Source organism: Mobula hypostoma, chromosome 3 (assembly GCF_963921235.1).
Source record: "Mobula hypostoma chromosome 3, sMobHyp1.1, whole genome shotgun sequence".
Classification (NCBI taxonomy): Eukaryota; Metazoa; Chordata; class Chondrichthyes; order Myliobatiformes; family Myliobatidae; genus Mobula; species Mobula hypostoma.
The window spans coordinates 154,339,373-154,364,650 of NC_086099.1; the positions used below are offsets into that span (position 1 = coordinate 154,339,373).

At 39.4% G+C, this 25,278-nt stretch overlaps 1 protein-coding gene across 10 annotated transcripts in view; it reads left to right on the forward strand.

Annotated features, from left to right (window-relative positions):
* Positions 1–25,278, forward strand: part of zgc:110045 (uncharacterized protein LOC664755 homolog) — a 217,194-nt gene that overhangs the window by 110,297 nt on the left and 81,619 nt on the right. For 3 of the 10 annotated variants that reach the window (XM_063043929.1, XM_063043931.1, XM_063043932.1), the window contains one exon: positions 12,674–12,776. The exons of the other annotated variants lie outside the window; for them this stretch is intronic. The gene's annotated coding sequence lies outside the window, so the exon portion shown is untranslated. The remainder of the gene's footprint in view (positions 1–12,673; positions 12,777–25,278) is intronic. 10 annotated transcript variants of the gene reach the window in all.

The following is a 25,278-nucleotide window of genomic DNA, read 5'->3' on the forward strand; positions in this document are numbered from 1 at the left end:
GAGGAGTGGTCTTCCTCGCCACCAAGTCATTTTCTGCCTCGAAACGAGCGTAGAAGTTGTTCAACGCATCTGGGAGGGAGGCATCACCAACACAGAAAGGTGATGTTGTCTTATAGTTGGTGATGTTCTGAATGCACTTCCACATGCACCACGTGTCGCCATGGTGAATTGGTGCTGAAGCGTTTTTGCTGGAATCAAGTTTCAGTTTGACCTTCGGTGTCATTACATGAGAAAAGTCCACGACCTTCCCAGTCAAGGCCTGCTGATGAGTCACACAGTGATAATCCAGGAAGTCGGGAAAATCAGGGTCATTACGGCACAGTTCTCTCCTTTAAGTGCAAAATAGTGAGGAAGTCCTCCTTTGCTGTAAAATCCTGGAAAGCCATTCTAACAAATACAACAAGCTGAACTGTTTGTATTACATCCAGGGATTTATTGAACTGTCGTGAAAAATATTCACAGAGTGTTAAGTCCTTTAACACAGTGGTCCCCAGGTACCGGGCCACAAAGCATGTGCTACTGGGCCATGAAGAAACAAGATGATTTGGCGATATGAAACGATATGAGTCAGCTGCACTTTTCCTCATTCCCTGTCACGCCCACTGTTGAACTTTAATGCACGTGAGGTCATCAGTGACCCAAGACGTGCAAAGGAATGGGTCCGTGATCCATTTGTGAATGTTTCCAGTGAATCTTCTATTGTCAGCGCGGGAAGAAGATCAACTCCTCGAGCTTGCAAATGACGGTGGGCTGAAAAGTATGTTTGACATAACATCTCTGCTGGCATTCTGGATCAAAGTCAAGGCTGAATATCTTGAGTTAGCCATGAAAGCATTGAAAACGTTGCTTCCATTTCTAACATCATATAGCTGCGAAGCGGAGTTTTCTGCAATGAATGCAACGAAAACTAAATTGCGGAATAGACTGGACATAAGGAACCCCCTTCGAGTATCGCTGTCTCCCATCACCCCTCGATGGGACTGTCTTGTTGCAGGAAAACAAGCCCAGGGCTCTCACTGATTCAGCGATATTGGTGTGTTGCAGTGATTTTATATGTTTATATGAGGAAAATATGCTCTGTGTGTTTAATATCCAAACGTTACTTAAAATATTATGATGCTATTGACTTATAAGTGACATAATTCAGTGGTCCCCAACCTCCGGGCCACGAAGCATGCAGGGGTGCAGCGGTAGCCGGAACACACCCAGCACATCTTTAAGAAAAAAGCGAAATAAACAAGCTAATTGATTAGGTGACGTCGGCATGTAAATGTCAGCCCAGATCAGAGGCGATTGCTGATTGCGTCGCCTCTCAGCTGGGCCGACATTTACATGCCGGGCAGCACCTGGAAAGCCATTCTGAAAAATACAACAAGCTGAACTGTTGGTATTACATCCAGGGATTCATTGAACTGTACTCCATGTCCTCTGACAGTGACTCTACCCTCCTTGTCACTGTTGCAGGGCTAAGCGGTATATTATATATTAAGGTTGTGATGTCATTTTTGTTTTTAAAGTCATCAAAAACAGTCTTTGTGGTAATGGCCATTGCTTCCTTGAATAAATCGCCATCTGTAAAAGGCTTCCTGTGTTTAGCGAAAAGGTGACTTACACGAAATGATGCTTCAATCGCAGCCTTATTTTGAGCAGCATGTTTTGTGAAAAACGTTTGCTGGGCCTTCAGCCCCGATTTCAGCTCCTCAACTTTCCTGGCACGAATTGCGCTCTTTAGGGGGTAGGTGTCTTTAAATTTCCGGTGGTTGGTGTTGTGGTGCTGCTCCAGATTCCCTCTTTTAGTCAGTGCTTGTGTTTGGTGGCACAACGTACATACACACTTGTCTTTCACAAAGGTAAATAGAATTTGCTCTTCCCATTCGGGATGGAATTTGTATGTTTTCGCCTTCTTTCGTGGAGCCTCCGCCATGCTAGCTAGCTACCTTGCAGGGTATCACCAGCGAGTGCCATATACTAATGTTCGTGACAGTCTGTACTCTCATCGAATCTAATTGGTCACTTTGATGCAGCACAAGCTACACTGAAACCGCGGTGCATGGCGCAGGAGCTATACGCACACGCGCACTGGGCAGAAAGAACAGAACTAAAACCCTGCAACCGGGAAACAATCTCTCTTTACAAACAGCTTTCCGTAGCGGGAGTATTGCTATATTACCATTATCCTAATTACAAACGTTTGTAGTATTACTTATTTTTATAATGCTCACATTACAACAGCATTTGTGTATTTCTTTTTCATTTTTTTTTGGGATCTACTGCGAAAATCTCAAAGATCAACCAGTCAATCGTGATCGACTGGTTGGCGACCACTAATTTAAATAGTAATCTGCTCTTGCATTTTTCCTTCCAATGTGGATGACCTCACATTTATCAATATTGTACTCCATCTGTCAGACCCTTGCCCACTCACTTAACCTATCTATATCTCTCTCCCCATCATCTGCACAATTTGCTTTTCCACTCAATTTAATGTCATCTGCCAACTTAGATACACTACATTTGGTCGCCACTTCCAGATCATTAATGAACCTGAAGAACGCTGTCTCTGTGGCAGGCACATTTTTTCTTGGATAAGGAAAGCAAAGTAGCAGGTAACATTCCTGATGTTCCCTTGCAATTTGAAGTATTTTGAGAGAGTGAGCGAGAGATTGTTGCAAAGTGGGACCCATTTGAAAAGAACAAGTCTCAATGGGAGTGATTTTTATTGAGCCAATAAAATGGGAGTGGATATTGTGGGTATGAGCTAATGTTAGAGTGGGAGGCTTTGGCTTAAAAGCCTTCAGCGAGAACAGGCCAGCATACATGGGTGTCAACAAACACAGGCAGAAGTTCTAAGTTTCTAGTAAGTTTTTATTTCTTTCTTTATCTATTAATTCATAGCTTGTACACTGAGAATTGATTCAAAGGTAGTGGTATGTTCTTTGTGTCAGATGTGGGAACTCTAGGAGACCTCTGGTCTCTCTGATAACTACATCTGCATAAAGTAGATTGAGCTCCTTAAAGACTATGTTAAGGAAATGGAGCTGCAGCTCAATGACTTTCGGCTGATATGGGGGTATGAGGAGGTGATAGGTAGTAGCTATAGAGAGGTAGTCGACCCCAAGTTGCAGGAGGCAGGTACCTTGGTGACTGTCAGGGGAGGGAAGGAAAGACCCAGCAAGTGCAGAGCACCCCCTCAATAATTATACTGCTTTGGATACTGTTAGGGGTTCCATTGAAAAACGGGACCTCCAGGGATGTAATCTCTGGATTGCAGCGGGGGAATTGGTACAGGGGGCAGGGTGTCAGGTTTCTGGATCATTGGGATCTCTTCTGGGGAAGGTATGACATGTACAAAAAGGATAGGTTACATCTGAATCCAAGGGGGACCAATATCCTTGTGAGCAGGTTTGCTGGAGCTGTTGAGGAGGGTTTAAACTAAGTTGGCAGGGGGATTGGAACTGGAATAACAGGGCTGAGATTGGGGCAGTTGGGATACAAGTAGATGTAGTGTGTAGTGAGACTGTAAGGAAGGGCAGGCAGATGACAGGGCAAAACTCTAGTCAGTGGAAAGTAACAGGAGGCCAAAGTCAAAAAGGGTGACGAGTACAGGACTGAAGGTGTTATATTTGAATGCACACAGTAAAAGAAAACAAGGTAGATGATCTTGTAGCTCAGAGTTTGGCAAGTACGATGTTGTGGACATCACTGAGTCGTGGCTGAAAGAAGATCATAGTTGGGAGCTTAACAGCCAAGGATACACATTGTATTGATAATTCTAGTGGGAGGATAGATGGGGTGGGTAAAAAATGACATCCACTCCTTAGAAAGAGGTGACATTGGGTCAGAACTTGTAGAATCCTGTGGATAGAGTTAAGAAACTGCATGGGTAAATAAACCCTGATGAGTTTTATACAGGCATCCAAACAGTAGGCAGGATATGGAATACAAAGTACAACAGGACGCAGAAAAGACATGTATAAAGGGCAATGTTCCATGGCCATGGGGGATTTCAATATGCAGGTAGATTGAGAAAAGCAGGTTGGTGCTGGATCAAGAGAGTGAATTTGTAAAATGCTGACAAGGTGGCTTTTTAGCTTGTGCTTGAGCTCACTCTATGAAAGGTAATTCTGTTATTCCGTGGTACTAGGCAGGGTTGCCCTCTTAGTCCACTACTATTCGACATTGCCGTGGAACCACTAGCTATTGCTATTCTTGACTCCCCTAATATATTTGGCATTACCCGTGGAAATGAGACACATAAATTATCACTATATGCAGATGATTTACTATTATATATTTCTAACCCGGGGAAATCCATTCCAGCAGCATTAACTCTGCTTGCTCAGTTTAGTAGTTTTTCTGATTATAAATTGAATCTAGGTAAGAATGAACTTTTTCCATTAAATATACAGGTTCCCATTTATAGATGTTCTCCATTCAGAGTGATTACTGTCTATTTTACTTATTTGGGAGTTAAAATTACTAAGAGACATAAGGATTTATTCAAGTTCAACCTTTTACCCTTAATTAGTCAGGTTAAACAACTGATTACTAAGTGGTCCCCATTGTCTCTATCACTGATTGGCCAAATTAATGCTATTAAAATGATTATTTTACCTAAATTTTTATATCTATTTCAAGCAGTACCAATTTTTATTCCTAACTCCTTTTTTGATACTATCGATGCTAAAATTTCCTCTTATATATGGCAGAACAAAAATCCCAGGTTCAGTAAAAATATTTACAGAAGTCCAAGAAAGGTGGTGGTTTAGCACTGCCTAATCTAAGATTCTATTATTGGGCAATTAATGTTTGACATTTAATATTTTGGACACAAGATTGGAATATAATTCCAAGTCCACATTGGGTAAACCTTGAAGGCTACTCTGTAGAAGGGTTCTCTTTGGCTTCCATTTTAGGAACTTCACTTCCTTTTGTATTATCTAAATTGAATAAACAAATGGTTAATCCAATAATTAAACATACATTACGAATATGGTTTCAATTTCGTAAATTTTTTGGTTTGAACAAATTTATATTATCAAGCCCTATTATATCTAATTTTCTTTCAGCCCTCGATTATGGATCAAGCCTTTTTGATATGGAAAACGAAAGGTATAACATGTTTTCGTGACTTATTTCTGGATAACTGTTTCATGTCTTTTGAACAGTTATCTAATAAATTTAATTAGCCCAGATCCCATTTTTTTTTAGATATTTACAAATAAGAAACTTTTTAAATATCATGCTGCCTACCTTCCCGACCTCATACCCTACTGATATCATCGATAAAATTTTAGGTTTAAATCCCTTTCAGAAGGGATTAATAGCATTTATTTATGATACAATTATGAAATTACAGCCAGGTATATCTGATAAAATTAAAAGTGAATGGGAAAGGGCACTTCAACTTGGCCTACCTCTAGAGAAATGGGATAAAACTTTTCAATCAGTTAGTTTTTCCTCTATATGTGCTAAGCATACACTAATACAATTTAAAGTAGTGCATAGGGCCCATATGTCTAAAGATAAGTTAGCCCATTTTTATTCCCATATAAACCCTATTTGTGACAGATGTCACTCTGAGGTGGCTTCTTTAACTCATATGTTTTGGTCCTGTTCTCTTTTGGAAAAATTCTGGAAAGGTATTTTTGATATTATCTCAACAGTTCTGCGTTTTGATTTACAACCCCATCCTATTATGGCAATTTTTGGTTTTCCAATGGTAGAACATAGATTTTTATCCTCTTCAGCCTGTCAGATGATTGCATTGGTTACTTTAAAGGACAGAAGATCCATTTTATTGAACTGGAAGGAGACCAATCCTCCTACTACATTTCAGTGGTTTTCCCAAACTATATTATGTTTAAATTTAGAAAAAAATCAGAAGTGATATTTTTGATCCTTCAGTTAAATTTGAAGAGACTCGGAAACTATTTGTTCAACATTTTCATGTGATGTAATTTGACCTTTCCGAATCCTTTTTATTAACTTAAAACAGCGGTCCCCAACCACCGGGGCGCGGACCAGTACCGGGCTGCAAGGAAACGATATGATTTGGCGATATGAGTCAGCTGCACCTTTCTTCATTCCCTGTCATGCCCACTGTTGAGCTTGAACGCATGCGAGGTCATTACCCACGCATCATCCATGTCAGCGTGGGAAGAAGATCAATTCCTTGAGTTTGCAAATGACAGTGGGCTGAAAACTATGTTTGACATAACATCTCTGCCGGCATTCTGGATCAAAGTCAAGGCTAAATATCCTGAGGTAGCCACGAAAGTACTGAAAATGTTGCTTCCATTTCCAACATATCTCTGCAATGAATGCAACGAAAACTAATTTGCGGAATAGACTGGACATAAGGAACCGCCTTCAAGTATTGCTGTCTCCCATCACCCCTCGATGGCACCGTGTTGTTGCAGGGAAACAAGCTCAGGGCTCCCACTAATTCAGCGATATTGGTCTGTTGCAATGATTTTATATGTTCATACAAGGAAAATATACGCTGTGTTTAATATCCAACCATAACTTAAAATGTTATGATGCTATTGACTTATAAGTGACTTATACAGTAATTGACTTATCACTGTATTCATGTGAGGAAAATATGCACTGTTTAATATTAAATTTGTTAGATAAACCCTTTTAGAAACGAAATTGAGTGTATTAGCCACTAAAAAGTGACTTGCAGTTGACTGATCTTCTGTATTCCTGTTGTGATTAACACCCCTCCCCCCCGAACAGAATCACCAAAAACAATTTGTAGAAAAAAAATCGGCATGTATACGCATGCACACACAGGTGCCCCCCGCAAAGCTTCATGGTAATTGTAGTCTTCTCGGGGTAAACACAACGTATTTGACTACTACTCGTGTCCGCTGGTAACCCTACCCCCCCCCCCCCCCCGGTCGGCTGGTCCACAAGAATATTGTCAATAATAAACCGGTCCGTGGTGCAAAAAAGGTTGGGGACCCCTGACTTAAAATATATGAATAGAGGAGTGGAGTTGATGACATCACTGAACGTGTTCGATTTAATATAATGGTCTAGCTTTGTTTTGTTCCGTTTGCTTTTGGTTTGGGTTTAGTATTTAGTTTTTTTTTGGGGGGGGTTTCTTTGTATTTTTTTTCTTTTTATTTCTTTTTTCTATATAATTAATTATATCAAGAGTTTAGAAGTCTATTATACCTGTAATATTTGAAATCTTTTTTGTGCATGCTTATCAACAATAAGATTATTCCAATCTCTCTGTATCAACATTGTTATTCTGTTTATAATTTTGGAAAATTAATAAAAAGATTTAAAAAGAAAGAAACAAAGGCAATTCTGGATTGGGTATTGTGTAATGAACCAGATTTGATTAGTGAGCTTAAGGTAAAGGAACCCTTAGAATACAGTTATCATAATATGATAGAATTCACCCTGCAGTTTGAGAGTGTGAGAGAAGATAAAGTCAGCTGTATCAGTATTACAGTGGAGTAAAGGCAATTACAGAGGCATGAGAAAGGAGCTGGCCAAAATTGATTAGAAGGTGGCATTAGCAGGGATGACAGCCAGAAGAACAATGGCTGGAAGTTCTGGGGGTAGATTGGAAGGCGCAGGATAGATTCATCCCAAGATGAAATATTGTAAAGGGAGGCAACCAAGGGAAGTCAAATCATAAAAGCCAAAGAGGGCAAATAATATAATTAGTGGGAATTTAGAGGATTGGGAAGCTTTTAAAACCAACAGAAGGCAACTGAAAAAAAACCATAAGGAGAGAAAAATTAAATGTGAAGGTAAGCAAGCCGATAGTATTAAAGAGTTTTTTTTCCAGGTATATAAGGAGTAAAAGAGGTGAGAGCGGATACTGGACCACTGGAAAATAATGCTGGAGTGTTAGTAATGGGAGACAAAGAAATGTCGGACGAAGTTAAGCATTTTGTGCTAGTCTTCACTGTGGAAGGCATCAGTGGTATACCAGAAATTTGAGAGTTTCAGGGGGTAGTGAGTGTAGTTGCTATTACCGAGGGGAGGTACTTGGGAAACTGAAAGGTCTGAAGGTAGACAAGTCACCTGGATTAGATGTATGATACAGCCCAGCATTCTGAAAGAGGTAGCTAAAGAGATTGTTCAGACATTAGTAATGATTTTTCAAGAATCACTAGATTCTGGAATGGTTCCAGAGGACTGGAAAATTGCAAATGTCATCCCACTCTTCAAGAAGGGAGGGAGGCACAAGGACATTATATGCCAGTTAGCCTGAATTCAGTGGTTGGGAAGATGTTGAATCCATTGTCAGGGATGAGGTTTTGGGCATTTGGAGGCACATGATAGTTAGCAAGGCCTGATAAATCTGTTGGATTTGTTTGAAGAAATAACAGGGAGAATAGACCAAAGAAAGTCAGTGGATATTGTTTTTTTGGATTTTCAGAAGGCCTTTGACAAAGTTGCCGTATATGAGGCCATTGTATTACAGGAAATATACTAGCATGGATAGAAGATTGGCTAACTGGCAGGAGGCCAAAAAGTGGGAATGAGGGGGACCTTGTCTGGTTGGGTGCTGCTGATGTGGTGTTCTGCAGAGATCGGTGTTGGGACCGATTCTTTTCACATTTTATATATGTTAATCAATAATTTGGATAACTGAATTGATGACTTTATGGCCAAATTTGCAAATGATATGAAGATAGGTGGAAGGGCAGGTACTGTTGAGGAAGCGGGGAATCTGCAGAAGAACTTAGAAAGATTGGGAAAATGGGCAAAGAAGTGTCAGATAGAATATAGTGTAAGGAAATGAATGGTCAATCACTTTGCTAGAAGGAATAAAGGTGTGGACTATTTTCTACACAGAGAAAATTCAAAAATCAGAGGTGAAAAGGGAGTTGGGAGTCCTTATGCAGGATTCTCCAAAGGTTAATTTGCATATTGTGTCTTTGATGAGGAAGGTAAATGCAATGTTAGCATTCATTTTCAGAGGACTAGAATATAAGAGCAAGGATGTAATGCTGAGGCTTTATAAGGTTTTGGTCAGACCACACTTGGAGTATTGTGAACAGTTTTGGACTTGTGCCATCATTGGAGAGGATCCAGAGGAAGTTCATGAGAATGATTCAGAGAATGAAAGGGTTAACAAATGATCATTGTCCGATGGCTCTGGGCCTGTATTCACTGGAGTCAACAAGAATGGTGGTGGGGGGAGGGGGGGAAGAAATCTCATTGAAACCTATGGAATATTGAAAGGCCTGAATAGAATGGAAGTGGGGAGGTTGTTTCCTATACTGGGTGATTCTAGGACTAGAGGGCACAACTTCGGAATAGAGAGATATCCATTTAGAATGGAGATAGGAAGGAATTTCTTTAGCCAAACAGTAGTGAATCTGTGGAATTCATTGTCACAGACAGCTATTGAGGCCAAGTCATTGAATATATTTAAATCAGTGGTTGATAGGTTCTTGATTAGTCAAGACATCAAAAGCTATGAGAAGAAGGTTGGAGAATGGAATTGAGAGGGAAATTAAAATTGGCCATGATGGATTGGCAGAGAAGACTTGATGGGCCAAGTAGCCTAATTCTGCTTGTGTCTTATAATCAAGGTCAACCTACAAAAATTATGCACTGCAGCTATAATAATTTTATCTAACTGGTCTGGATGAACACTTCAGTCTCTATTAGCAACATTTCAGTATTAAAATTTGGAAAGTATTTTATTCCTTTTTCATTCCAAAGTGGAGAACTTCATATTTATCATGATATTCATATGCCATAATCACACCTGGTTATTGAACCTGATTATCTCTTTACAGCCTCTGTAGAATCTTCTCTATCATCAGCAAACTTGGATACATTACACTTTGTCCTTTCCCCTGGAATGTAGATAACTGAGGCCCAGCCACGCTCTTAACAGCGCTCTACCAGAAATTGTCTGCCGGTCATGGATCATTAACTTGTTAATTTATTCATTTGGTTTATTAAAGGCAAAGTCTATTCCTGAATGTTAACATTTTCACCTGCCCTATTTAACTCTAAATTATTGCTGATCCACAGTTTTATTAACTATCAGTTAATTTACTGACTAGCTGGAAAAACCTACTAATAAATAGTTCTAATGTTGAGAGAGTGTTCCAATTGTGTTTTTCCCCCTCATTTGTAATGCCTTCATTTTTTGATAAATTTAGCTGCAGATAAATTTTGTAAATGTTTTTCAAGTGTCTTAGAATTGAATATAGTTAAAATCAAATTTATTGTCACTAACAGAAATAGTAGAAGTTGTGGCAGTAGTACAGTACAGGCAAAAGAAATTAAGTCACAATTTTTTTAAAAAATGTTGTGAAAAGAGGAATGATGTGATGGTGTTCATGAGTTCCTGGAAGATTCAGAAATCTGAAGGTAGAGGGGAAGAAATTAATACTAAAACATTGAGTGTGGGTCTTCAGGCTCCTGCACCACCTCCATGATGGTGGTAGTGAGAGAAGGACACATCCTAGATGTAGAGGGTCCTTCATGATGAATGCTGCCTTCTTGAACTACCACCTTTTGAAGATGTCCTTGATGGGGTGGGGAGAAGCTTGTGCCTGTAATGGAGCAGGCTGAATCAATAAAACTCTGAAGGCTCTTAAAATTCTTCTAATTTGCCCTTCCTTAAATCACAGTTAATTCCTTGATCTTGCTGACATTGAGTGCAAGCTTATTATTGTGACACTACTTGACCAGCTGATCTATTTTAGTTCTGGTTACCTCTTCATTGTCATGAGATTCTGCCAACAAAGGTGGTATCATTGGCAATTATATTGACTGTGTTTGAGCTGTGCCTAGCCTCACAGTCATGAATGCAGAGGGAGTAGAGAGCAGTGGGCTAAGCACATTTCCGTTCAGTGTCCAGTGTTGTTTGTCAGTGAGGAGAAGAAATGATCAACAATCTGTAACAAATTACCAAAATATTGTTATATTGCAAAATCTAAATTTAGGGGTAACCTAATCTGTTACATGTGTTCTGAATTGGAATAAGTGCAATCAGATTTGTCCAAGAAGCAGCCTTGCCTTTCAAAATTATTTCAACTCAGTTTGACAATCAAACTCTGTTAATGGTGCAAAAAGCTGCCAGCTATCATTATGCTGACCCAAACAGAGAATTTGCTGAACATGTGCAGTATGTTTAAATGGTGGTTTCATTCCAGTTCTTGTTACCGCAAGTTCCACCTTTACTGTTGCTTCTCAGAAGCTGGAGACTCTCCAATTTACAGCAGTCAGGCTTGAAAATATTTTCCAGAAGACAATCAGGACAAATTGCAACTGAAACATTAAAGAAGCATTTTTGCAACTGTCAAAAATGTCTGGGGACTATGAATGCAGAAAAAAGATAGATAGACAGACAGACAGACATACTTTATTGATCCCGAGGGAAATTGGGTTTTGTTACAGTTGCACCAACCAGGAATAGAGTATAAATATAGCAATATAAAACCATAAATAATTAAATTGGTGAATTATGCCAGATGGCAATAAGTCCAGGACCAGCCTATTGGCTCAGATTGTCTGACCCTCCAAGGGAGGAGTTGTAAAGTTTGATGGCCACAGGCAGGAATGACTTCCTATGATGCTCAGTGTTGCATCGCGGTGGAATGGGTCTCTGGCTGAATGTACTCCTGTTCCCAACCAGTACATTATGTAATGGATGGGAGATATTGTCCAAGATGGCATGCAACTTGGACAGCATCCTCTTTTCAGACACCACCGTCAGAGAGTCCAGTTCCATCCCCACAACATCACTGTCCTTACGGATGAGTTTGTTGATTCTGTTGGTGTCTGCGACCCTCAGCCTGCTGCCCCAGCACACAACAGCAAACATGATAGCACTGGCCACCACAGAGTCATAGAACATACTCAGCATCGTCCGGCAGATGTTCAAAGACCTCAGTCTCCTCAGGAAATAGAGACAGCTCTGACCCTTCTTGTAGACAGCCTCAGTGTTCTTTGACCAGTCCAGTTTATTGTCAATTCATATCCTCAGGTATTGGTAATCCTCTACCATGTCCACACTGACCCCCTGGATGGAAACAGTGGTCACTGGTGCCTTAGCCCTCTTCAGGTCCACCACCAGCTCCTTAGTCTTTTTCACATTAAGCTGCAGATAATTCTGCTCACACCATGTGACAAAGTTTCCTACCGTAGCCCTGTACTCAGCCTCATCTCCCCTGCTGATGCATCCAACTATGGCAGAGTCATTAGAAAACTTCTGAAGATGGCAAAAGAACTTAAGTGAAACAATTTATTTATTTTTTAAACAGTCATTCTATCCTTGCATTGTCCCACAAAGCACAATGCATTTGAAAGATATATTTGAAAATGATAGTTCAAAAGATTCAAAGTACATTTACGAGGGGTGATTGATAATTTCGTGGCCTAAGGTAGAAGGAGTCAATTTTAGAAAATCTAGCACATTTTATTTTTCAACATAGTCCCCTCCTTCATTTACACACTTAGTCTAGCGGTCGTGGAACATACAGATCCCTTCTTTGTAGAAGTCGGCGTCTTGGACCTCCAGAAAGTGGTCCACAGCAGGGATGATTGATAAGTTTGTGGCCTAAGGCAGAAGGAGATGAGTTATACAGCTCTCATTACATGCACGTGCAGTTCAACTCTGAGTGATGATGCAGAAAGTTTGAAGTTAATAACTCATCTCCTTCTACCTTAGGCCACAAACTTATCAATCACTCCTGCCGTGGACCACTTCTGGAGGTCCAAGACACCGACTTTTACAAAGAAGGGATCTGTATGCTCCACGACCGTTGGACTAAGTGAGTAAATGTAGGACGGGACTATGTTGAAAAATAAATGTGCTAGGTTTTCTAAAATTGAGTCCTTCTGCCTTAGGCCACAAACTTATCAATCACCCTTCGTATTATCAAAGTTCTGATACATATTGAAAGTGTTAGTTTAACTATTGAGATAGAATTCCTAAACATTAATCATTCAAACTTGAGCCAGAATATGAATGTATATATTTTTATTGTGGTATTGTTGGGTGGCAGACTTGTGCAGCTGCTACACATGCCCTTACACTTCCTCCTTTACCACCATTCAGGGCCCCAGATCGTCCTCCCAGGTGAGGCGACACTTCACCTGTGAGTCAGCTGCGGTGATATACTGCGTCCGGTGCTCCCAATGTGGCCTTCTATATATTGGCGAGACCCGACACAGGCTGGGAGACCATTTCGCTGAACACCTACATTCTGTCCGCCAGAGAAAGCAGGCTCTCCCAGTGGCCACACCTTTTAATTCCACATCCCATTCCCATTCTGACATGTCTATCCACGGCCTCCTCTACTGTGAAGATGAAGCCACACTCAGGTTGGAGGAACAACACCTTATATTCCGTCTGGGTAGCCTCCAACCTGATGGCATGAACATTGACTTCTCTAACTTCCCTAATGCCCCACCCCACCCCTCATAGCCCATCTGTTATTTATTTATATACACACATTCTTTTTCTCTCTCTCCTTGTTCTCCCTCTGTCCCTCTCACTATACCCCTTGCCCATCCTCTGGGTTTCCCCCCCCTCCCCCTTTTCTTTCTCCCTGGGCCTCCTGTCCCATGATCCTCTCATATCCCTTTTGCCAATCACCTGTCCAGCTCTTGGCTCCATCCCTCCCCCTCCTGTCTTCTCCTATCATTTTGGATCCCCCTCCCACTTTCAAATCTCTTACTAGCTCTTCTTTCAGTTAGTCCTGATGAAGGGTCTTGGCCCGAAACATCAACTGTACCTCTTCCTGGAGATGCTGCCTGGCCTGCTGCATTCACCAGCAACTTCGATGTGTGTTGCTAATGTATGAATTGTGCCATGGGACCTTTAAGTAACTAAAAAGGCAGAATTAACATTGGAAGAAGAATTCCTTTGACAGTATAATTTTGTTGACCCTGAAGGGTCAAGCTAGATGATATGCTCTTGTTCAGATCTGGCATTGTTTAAGAATGGAGGGTAATGAGGAGAATGAACAGAGGGAATGACAAGCACTTATAAATGGATCTGTTAATGTCAAATATTGGTCCCATTGTCTTCTGACATATTGTGTAAAAATCCTGAATGACCTCATAGTTACCATTTTTCCTTTCAACCGTTCAGTCTCTCCATGTCTGAGGAGAACAGCAGTTCTTGTCTTCTTAGTTAGTCCCTCAGGATTGAGGATCTCTCGCTTTCACTCCATTTCTATGGCTTTTGAGTTGGTCAGTGAAGCCAATATGGGATGTGAGACTTTACTGTCTATGGAATAAGGGATTCATGATGAGTTGATAACTGGCTAGGAATGGGATGGAATGCAATCCTTTTCTGTCTTTGGTAGACTCTTGTGTACTTCCATCAGAGGAACTCATTCTTCGTGACACTCAGATATCCTTCTCACTATTGAGCGGTCATGGGGAAAGGAGTTGTTATACTTTCTGATCTTGAAAACATCCTCAAAGTGTTTCTTCGGTCTGGTAATCTCTTGCTGCAATGGATTTCAGAATGGAATCCTAGCTTTAGGGGTCTGATTCATTAATGAAACATTGGCTATCCTTTTGCCTGCACAGATGCAGCTTGACCCACTAATTTTCTCCAGCAGTTTATTTTCTGCTCCAGATCACAGCATCTGCAAACTCTTGTGTCTGCACTTTCTTTAGGTCTTTGCAATCTGTTTCCTTTTAGGAGACAAAGGAGACACCTCAGTAAGTATGGTAATCAGAATTGTCTCCTTTCTTGAAGGTGGTGATTATGGAATTTTTCCGAGAACCTCTAGTATGTGTCCCTTCCCACATGTGGCTGTGAATTAATATCTGAAGTTCCTTTTTTGCACAAGTTCAGAGCTTCATCTGGTTTGGTTCCCAAGGCTTTTATAATCTTTTAAACTACTTTATGGTCTGGTATAACAAGATTCTCCAATATGGTATGTGATTCTGTTAAGTGGAAATCTGAAATAAAAACAATGTGAAGAATGCTCAGCAAGTTAACCTTCATCAGTGAAGAGAGAAAAAGTTTTTTTTTTCAGGCCAGTGTTTCATCAGAATTGAAGAATAATGTAGAAGTTTTTTAAAAAAACATTGAAGAAGAGATAAGGACTGAGAGCAAAAGGGAATGTGTGTTTTATGGTAATGACCAGGAAGAGGTTGAATAGCCAAAATGGTGCTGGTATCACAGAAGCATGATAGATTTGTGTAAATAGAAGGAAGTAAATTAAATCTAAAATAGCACAGAAAATGGGATAAAAAGATTGAATTAGTCAACAGTTGTATGTGCAGTCTCTCCCATCTCAGCCACTGAAGCTTGTAACTCCTCCAGAGTTGTCATAGATCTCTTGGTGGCCTTGCTCACTAGTCCCCTTCTTGCATGGTCACTCAGTTTTGAGGACAGATTGCTCTGGGTAGATTTACAGCTGTGCCATATTCTTTCCATTTCTTGATGATTGCGGCTTAACTGTACTCCAAGGGATATTCAGTGACTTCAGATTTTTCTTGCATCCATTCCTGACATGCTTTTCAATAACCTTTTCAGAGTTGCTGAGAGTATTCTTTTTATCTTCATGGTGTAGCTTTTACCAGGATACTGACTCACCAGCAGTCAGACCTTCCAGATACAGGTTTATTTTTACTACAATCAGTTGAAACACCTTGATTGCATTCTGGTGATCGCCATTTAACTAATCATGTGACTTCTAAAACCAATTGGCTGCACCAGTAATGATTTGCTGTGTCATATTAAGGGGAAGGGTGAATACTTATGCAATCAATTATTTTGTGTTTTATCTTTGTAATTAATTTAGATCACTTAGTAGAGATCTGTTTTGAATTTGACATGAAAGAGTCTTTTTCTCGAAAGAGTCAAAAGAAAGCCAAATTAAATCCACTGTGAAATAAAACATGAAAACTTCAGGGGTGGTGGGGGGTGAATACTTTTTTCTTATAGGTACTGTATACTTCTCAACTTGTTAATTGTGTTAGTTATATTTTGGATGCATTCTACCAAAGGAGCAATTATTTCAAAACATTGCTTAGTTTAATTTTTCTGTGCAAATGGTGAGCGTGCTGAGGCTGCGTATGTTTAATCTGCTGTGGCTCAGTGGTGAAATTTTATTCAGAAAATAAAACAGCTTACAGGATTTTGCAAAGAACAAGCAATGTACTGGATGATTTATTTAATGGTCATCATTGAACTTTACAATCCTCTTGTCTTTTTTGAGTTAGTATACTTGGCATCATCGTGAGGCACCCACCATGCATGTAACAGAGTTAGCAGTTGCTGAGTCATTCCATAAGACCATAGGAAGTAGGAGCAAAATTAGGCTATTTGGCCCATTGAGTCTGCTCTGCCATTTCATAATGGCTGGTCCAATTTTCCTCTCAGCCCCAATTCTTGTCTTTTCCCCGTACCTGTTCATGCCCTGACCAATCTAACAACTTCTGCCTTAAATATACACAAAGACTCAGCCTCCACAGCTGCGTGTGGCACAGAATTCCACCGATTCACCACTCATTGGCTAAAGAAATTCTTCCTCATCTCCGTTCTAAGAGGACACCCCAATATTCTGAGTCTGTGTCTTCTTGTCTTAGACTCCCCCACCATAGGAAACATCCTCTCCACATCCACTGTATCAAGCGCCTTCCACCATTCGATAGGGTTCAATGAGGTCATCCCTCATTCTTCAGAATTCCTGTGAATTCAAGCCCAGAGCCATCATACACCTTCCATGTGACAAACCATTCAATTCTGGAATCATTTTTGTGAGCCATCTTTGAGCACTCCCTTGTGTCAGCACATCCTTTCTAAGATAAAGATCCCAAACCTGCTCATAATACTGCAAGTGAGGCCTCATCAGTGCTTTATAAAGTCTCAACATTAGATCCTTCCTTTTATTTTCTAGTCTTCTTGAAAAGAATACTAACAATGCATTTGCCTTCCTCACCACAGCTCAATCTCCAGGTTAACCTTTAGGGAATCCTACACAAGGACCCTTTGTGCCTCAGTTTTTTTTTTATATTTTCTTTCCATTTAGAAAATAGTTAATCTTTTCATTTTTCTGCCGAAGTGCATGACCATACACTTCCCGAAACTCTATTCCATCTGTCTCTTCTTTTCCCATTCTCCTAATCTGTCTAAATCCTTCTGTAGCTTCTCTACTTCCTCAAAACTACCTGCCTCCCACTTATCTTCATATTACCTGCAAACTTTGCAAAAGAGCAATCATTTCTATCATCCAAATCATTGACATATAACGTAAAAAGAATTGGTCCCAACACGGACCCTGTGGAACGTCACTAGTCACCAGCAGCCAGTCAGAAAAGGCTCCCTTTATTCCCACTCTTTGCCTCCTGCCAATCAGCCTTTGCTTTATCCATGCCAGAATATTTCCTGTAATGTCATGGGCTCATAGCTAGTTAAGCAGCTTCACATGTGACACTTCATCAAAGGCCCTCTGAAAATTCAAGTATGCAATATCAACCAATTCTCCTTTGTCTATCCTACTTGTTATTTCTTTAAAGAGTTACAACAGATTTTTCAGGCAAGATTTTCCTTTGAGGAAACCATACTGACTACGACCTATTTTATCATGTGCCTCCAGGTATCCTGAGATCTCATCCTCCAGCACCTTCCCAACCTCTGAGGTCAGACTAACTGGCCTGTAGTTTCCTTTCTTCTGCCTCTCTCCCTTCATGAAGAGTGGAGTAGCATTTGCAATTTTCCAGTCCTCTGAACCATTCCAGAATCTAGTGACTCTTGAAAGATCGTTGCTAATGCCTCCAAAATCTCTTCAGCCACCTATTTCAGACCACTGGGTGTACACAATCTGGTCCAGATGACTTATCTACCTTTGAACCTTTCCTGTCCCAAAAACCTTCTCTCTAGAAATGAAATCAGGGGTCACACTTCATGACCCCAAACACCAGGAAACTTTTACCATAGCGCTAGTGTCTTCCACATACTTTTTCAGTTTGTCCACCATTTCCTTGTGCTCCATTACTAGCTCTCCAGCATCATTTCCAGCGGTCTGATATCCACTCTTGCCTCTCTATTACACTTTATGTATCTGAAGCAACTTTTGGTATCCTCTTTAATATTATTGGCTAGCTTACTTTTGTATTCTCTCTTTATCTTCTTAATGGTATTTTTAGATGCCTTCTGTTGGTTTTAAAATCTTCCCAATCCTCTAACATCCCACTAATTTTTGCTCTATTATATGCCCTCTCTTTGGCATTTTTGTTGGCTTTGATTTCTCCTGCTGGCCATTGTCGTGTCACCTTGCCATTAGAGTACTTCTTCCTCTTTGGGATGTATACAGCCTGTGCCTTCCAAATTGCTTCCAGATATTCCAGCCATTGCTGCTGTGCTGTCATCCCTGCCGGTGATCTTTTTCATTCAATTCTGGCCAACTCCTCTCTCAGGCCTCTGTAATTCCCTTTAGTCCACTGTAATACCGATACATCTGACTTTAGCTTCTCCTTCTCAAATTTCAGGGTGAATTTGATCATATTATTATCACTTTCTGTTAAGGATTCTTTTACCTCAGGCTCCCTAATCAATTCTGGTTCATTGCAGAACACTCTCCAGAATAGCTGATCCCCTAGTGGGCTCAACCATGAGCTGCTCTGAAAAGCCATCTCGTCTGCACTCTAGAAACTCCCCCTCTTGGAATCCAGCACTAATCTGATTTTCCCAATCTACCTACATATTGAAATCCCCCATGACTATTGTAACATTGCCCTTTTGGCATGAATTTTCTAACTCCTGTTGTAACTTGTGGACCACATCCTTGCTACTGTTTGGGGGTCTGTATACATCAGTGTCTTTTTACCTTGCAGTTCCTTAGCTCTGTCCACAATGATTCAACATCTTCCAGCCCTATGTCTCCTCTTTCTAATGATATGATTTCAGTTTTTTTTTACCAACAGAGCAATGCCACCTTCTCTGCCTTCCTTTCTGTCCTTTTGATAGAGTGTTTATCCTTAGACATTAAGCTCCCAGCTATAATCTTCTTTCAGCCATGATTCAGTGATGCCTCTAACATCTTACCTGAGAATCTGCAACTGTGCTTCAAGTTCATCTATCTTACTCACTTTCCATGGAAGAGAGCCCAATGATCCGAAAATCTTATGCCCTTCCTCCCAAACAAATTCCTTAGCCATGTATTAAACTATATAGTCTTGCTAGTTCTGGCCTCATGAGCACGTGGCATGGGTAGCATTCCTGAGATCACAACCCTGGAGGTCCTGCCCGTTAACTTAGCACCTACCTCCCTGAACTCCCTGTGTAGAACCTCGTTACTGGTCCTACCTATGTCATTGGTACCTACATGACCATGGCTTCTGGCCACTTAAGAATGCTGAGGACTCAGTCTGAGGTATCCTGGGCCCTGGCTCCTGGGAGGCAACATCATACCATCCGGGAACCTCGTTGTTGCCCACTGATCCTCCTGTTCATTCCCCTACCTAACAAATCCCCTATCACCACAGCATGCCTCTTCTCGCTCCTTCCCTCTTGAGTCATCGAGGAAGATGCTGTGTCAGAGACCTGTGACTGTCCTCTGTTAGATCAGTTGTTTCGACAGTATCCAAAGTGATATCCCTGTTGTTGAGGGGAGCAGCCACAGGGATAGTCTGAACTGGCTCCTTAACCCCTTTTCCCTTACTCACTATCTCCCAGTTTCCTGTGTCCTGCACCTTGGGTGTAACTATCTCTCTATATGTCTTATCTATCACCCCTTTGACCTTCTGAATAATCTGGAGTTCATCCAGTTCCAGCTCCAATACCTTAACATGGATTGTTAGAAACTGCAGCTGGATGCGTTTCTCACAGTTGTAGCCATCGGGGACACTGGAGGTCTCCCTGCCTTTCCATATCCCACGAGAAGAGCATTCCACTAACCTGCCTGGATCTCTACTGTCCTAGCTGAGCAGATATAAAGAAGGGAATGAAAAAAAACTTAACCTTGAGCTTTTCTTTCCTTTGTTTTCTCTGGCTGAAGCCTCGAAGAGCTAAAGCCTCAGATGACTACTCTGACTCGGTTCACGCAGACGATGGCCGCTGCACTTGCTCCTGCCCTGCTCTTGCTAATCAATCCCAAACACTGAATAGTTTCCGGTCAAAGTGCTTCTTTTTCCCTCTTTTTCGCTCTGACAGCCCTGCATGGGAAGCTGGTCCAGAAGATTAAGCGACTTTATTATTTAGAATAAAATATTCAATTGGATTCAATGTTGGCTTAGTGAGAGGAGCCATAGAGGCTAGTGGTATGCTGCAGGGTTGGTGCCTTGTCATTGTTGTTTGTCATCTATATTAATCATTTAGATGTGGCAAACTGGACCAGCAAATTTTATGGTGACCCCAAGATTGGGGTTGTAGTGGACAGCAAGAAAGGCATGAAAGCCTGCAAGGTGATCTCAACTAGCTGGAAGAATGGGTGAAAAATGGCAGATGGAATTTAATGCAAATAAGTGTGTGGTATTGCAGTTTTGGAGGACAATCAGGGTAAGACTTCCACAGTGAGTGGTAGGGCACTGAGATGTGTGGTAGAACATTGAAGTTGTACAAGACATTGATGAGGCCAAATTTAGAGTATTATATGCAGTTCTGGTTACCAACCAAGAGGAATGATATCAGTAAGCTTGAAAACTGCAGAGAATATTTACATGGATGTTAGTGTAACTTGAGGACCTTAGTTACAGGAATTGAATAGATTGAGTAGCTTCAGACTTTATTCCCTGGAGCATTGGAGAATGAAGGGAGATCTTATAGAAGTTTCCAAAATTATGAGGAGTACAGATGCTAAATAAATGCTGGAAACCTGAGGTACACGGATCAGAGAGGTATTTAGGTTTATGGGACCAGGCCACAAGGGACTCGACGGGCCAAGGGACCTGTTTCTGTGCTCTCTTGACTCTAGGAGTAATAAAACTACTACAGACCTCAGGTTATGACATTTAAAAAAGGAAGAGAAAAACTCTACAGTAATATTCTATTTTACCTTTAATATCTCCTCCTAATTTAATATTAAAGGTAAGACACAGTATAAGAGTGTTTTCTTTTTCTTTTCAAATATTTTTATTAGTATTATCCAAAATTAACAAGAGTATATCGAAGTAGGCGACACAATGTCTCAAGAAAAAAACATTATTTTAAAGATTGAAAAAATTTTGTTGACAAAAAAAGAGAAAAAAAAACCCTACTGAGCAAGGAAAAGTGAGAAAAAAAAACACCATTAGGTGTTCAACCCTGGAGCCATGTGTCATACAAAAAGCTTCTAAAGATAAACATCAAACCGCCAGCAAGAAAAAAGATGTACCAAAAATTTACAATTAGATCGTGGAGGAAATCTATCAATTAACTCAAATGATAGTAACGAGCAAATGAACCCCATCTTTTCTCAAAATCAAACATAGGTTCAAAAGTTCAACTTCTAATTTTCTCCACACTAAGACATAGCATCACTTGAGAGAACCATTGTGACAGAATGGGAGCCGATGTATCCTTCCACTTCAACAAAATGGCCCTCCTAGCTATCAATGTAACAAATGCAATAACATGTGGTCAGACAAAGAGATACCACAGATATTTTGAGGAATTATTCCAAAAAGCACAGTTAATTTGTTAGGTTGTAAATTAATTTTCAGTGCTTTAGAAATTGTAGAAAAAAATAACTTCCAGAAATGTTCCAGTATAGAACAGGACCAAAACGTGTGTGTCAGTGTAGCTGTCTCAGTTTTACATCTATCGCAATAACTACTGTATCAACATTAGGAAACATTTTAGACAATCTCTCCTTCATCAAATAGTAACGATGTACAATTTTTAATTGAATCAGTGAATGACAGCACAGATCGAAGAAGAGTTAACCAACTTCAGAATCCACGTCCAGTCCTCCATCATAAAAGTCAAATTAAGTTCCTTTTCCCAATTTTGTTTAATCTTAAATAAAGGACGCTTATCCCATTGTAATAGTAAATTATAAATTCTTCCAGTGGAACCCTTCATCAAAGGGTTCATACTCGTAATAGTGTCTAACAGGTCGGCATCCAATATGTAAGGAAAATTACTTAAATATTTTTGTAAGAAATGTCTAACTTGAAGCTTTCAATTCCAAATCTACCCAAATTGGCCGATTGTTCTTATCAACCCAGTGTAACCAGAAGGACATATATCGCACATTAACAGCCCAGTAATACATTCTTAAATTAGGCAAAGCGAGACCTCCATCCTTTTTCAACTTTTGTAAGTGACATTTACTAATTCTTGGTCTTTTATTATTCCAAATAAAAGATAAAATAATGGAATCAATCCGATCAAAAAACTTCTGTCAGAAAAACAGGGATATTCTGAAATAAATATAAAAACTTTGGTAAAATCATCATTTTGACTATATGGATGCGACCAACAAGTGAAAATGTATGTGGGTTTCATCTACTAAATAAATAATACTTTATAGAATCTACCAAGGGAACAAAGTTAGCTTTATAAAGATCCTTAAATTTTTTAGTGATTATAACACCTAAATATCTAAAGGAATCCGTGACTTTGAAAGGAGTATTATCATATATAGAAACAGATTCATTTAAAGGAAACAGTTCACTTTTACTAAAATTTATTTTATATCCTGAAAAATCTCCAAATTCATTAAATAATTTTAGCAAGGCAGGAATAGATTCCTCGGGATTGGATATATAAACCAGTAAATCATCAGCTTAAAGAGAAAGCTTATGAATGGTCTCATTCACAAAAACCCATATATATCTTTAGCTTCGTGAAGAGCAATAGCAAGGGGTTCTAGTATTAAATTAAATAACAAAGGACTTAATGGACAACCTTGTCTTGTCCCCTCCCCCGTGAAAGCTGAAAAAGGGGATCTACAGTTATTAGTAATAACGGTAGCAATAGGGGTTTTATATATCATTCTAATCCAATTATTAAAAGCCAAATTTCTCTAAAACATTAAATAAATATTTCTATTTGACTCGATCAAACGCTTTTTCAGCATCCAAAGAGACAACGCATTGTGGAGTTTTAAAACAGGACGAATATATAATGTTAATTAATAACATTTGAAAAAGAATAACGACCCTTTATAAAGCCTGTTTGATCTTTAAAAACAATTTTACCCAAAATATTCTCCAACCGATTGGCCATTATCTTTGACAGAATCTTAGCATCGACATTCATTTATGAAATAGGTCTATATGAGGCACAATCAATAGGATCTTTATCCTTTTTAAGAATTAAAGAGCTAGAAGCTTCATAAAAAGTAGAGGGTAAATCACCTTTCACAAAAGAATCCTCAAACATTTCCAACATATACGGAGAAAGCAATTTTCCAAATTTTTAATAAAATTCTACAGGATAACCATCAAGTTCAGGGGCCTTACCAGATTGCATTGAGAAAATAGCTTTATGAATTTCGGCTTCAGTAATTTGGACATCAAGAGTTTTTTGATCCTCAACAGAAATTTGAGGAAAAACAATCTTTCGTAAGAAAGCATTCATTTTAGAAGAATCTACTGGACATTGAGATTTATAAAGTTCAGTATAAAAATCTTGAAAAATCTTATTAATTTCTTCATATTCCCAAGCCAGGGTACCATCTTTCCTACGGATTTTCAAAATTTGCCTTTTGGCTCTGGCCGTTTTAAATTGAGATGCAAGCAGTTTGTTATTTTTATTTCCAATCATAAAATTGGCTCTTTAGATTAAGCAAGTAGCCTTCAATAGGATGAGTTAATAATAGATTATATTGTGATGCAAGTTCCACCCTTTGTTTGAATAAAACAATATTAGGGGAGATTGCATAAATATTATCTAAGTCCTTAATTTGTTTTGGAATCTTATCTAATTCTACTTTAGTCTGTTTTTTAAGCTTAGCTGAATAAGAAATGATCTGATCACGTTAAGATGCTTTAAATGTATCCCATATGATTAATTTAGACATACCCCCTACATCATTAAAAAGAAAAAAATTCTTTTATCTGGGTTTCAATGAAGCTGACAAAGTCAGAGTTCTGCAATAATGTCTGAGACATGTGCCATGGTGGGCAGGCAAGAATGACATCGTCAAATTCGAAAGACAAACTCAGGTGCACGATCAGATATAGCAATAGCATCATATTCACAATTCTTAACACTAGGCAAGAAGCGAGGATCGACTATAATATAATCGATCCTTGAATATTTTTTATAAACATGTGAAAAAAAGAATATTCTCTGTTATCAGGGTGTAAGTATCTCCATAATTCAATCAATCCAAAATCGGTCAAAAAGGAGTTAATAAGTGACGCGGAGTGATTTGGAAGTTGCTGATTGATTGAGCTCTTGTCAATCAAAGGATTTAAACAACAGTTAAAATCCCCACCCATAATCAACATATATTCATGCAAGTCAGGCAGTAAAGCAAATACCTTTTTAAAAAAAAGGATAATCTAAGATAGGACCGTACAAATTGACCAAAACAACTTTTCTATTACAGATTACTCCTTTAACAATTAAAAATCTACCATTAGAATCTGACTCAATATCCTCTTGAGTAAATATATTGGATTTAATAAAGATGGACACTCCCTTAGTTTTACTCTGAGAAGTGGAGTGAAATTGTAAACCCCTCCACCATCCAAAAAATCTATTTTGATCTCCCGCCTTGATATGTGTCTCTTGGGCAAAAATTATATCAGGTTAGAGTCGGTTAATGATTTTAAAACTCTTTTCATTTGATAGGATGATTCCAACCACGTACGTTCCAACTTATTACATTAATCCATTTAAATATCATACTATAGTTTTATTCTACTTTACACATCACATACCAATAGGGGATGATCAAAATTGGCGGCGATGACGAATACAACCACATAAAAAACACGCATGCTCCGGAACCACCCAATGGGAAAAAACCCCAAACTCTAACCCCACCCCCTCCCCCCATAGCCCGAAAAAAAGCAGGCACCTTATGATAGAATACGAAGCCAGGGACTGCTCTGTCTGTACAAAAAAAATTTTAAAAGTTTCTCTCTCCCTCCCCCTAGTCAAAAAAAATGAAACCCACTGACCTTGTAAGAGGAACAACACAGTCTCAGCAAAGGAAAGTATTTACATTCCAGCATCTACAAACTATCCCATGTTTATATTTAATCTTTTTTTAAACAAAAAGAACCAAAATAATGTTATTTCTTAAAAAGAAAAAAAAGCGCCATTTAAAATTTAACATTAAATCCCTAAAAAAAAAGCTTTAAATTCGGTTATAAGACGCTGTAATAAAGCAAAAAAGAGTTAATAGCATATTTAACCCAAATAAATTT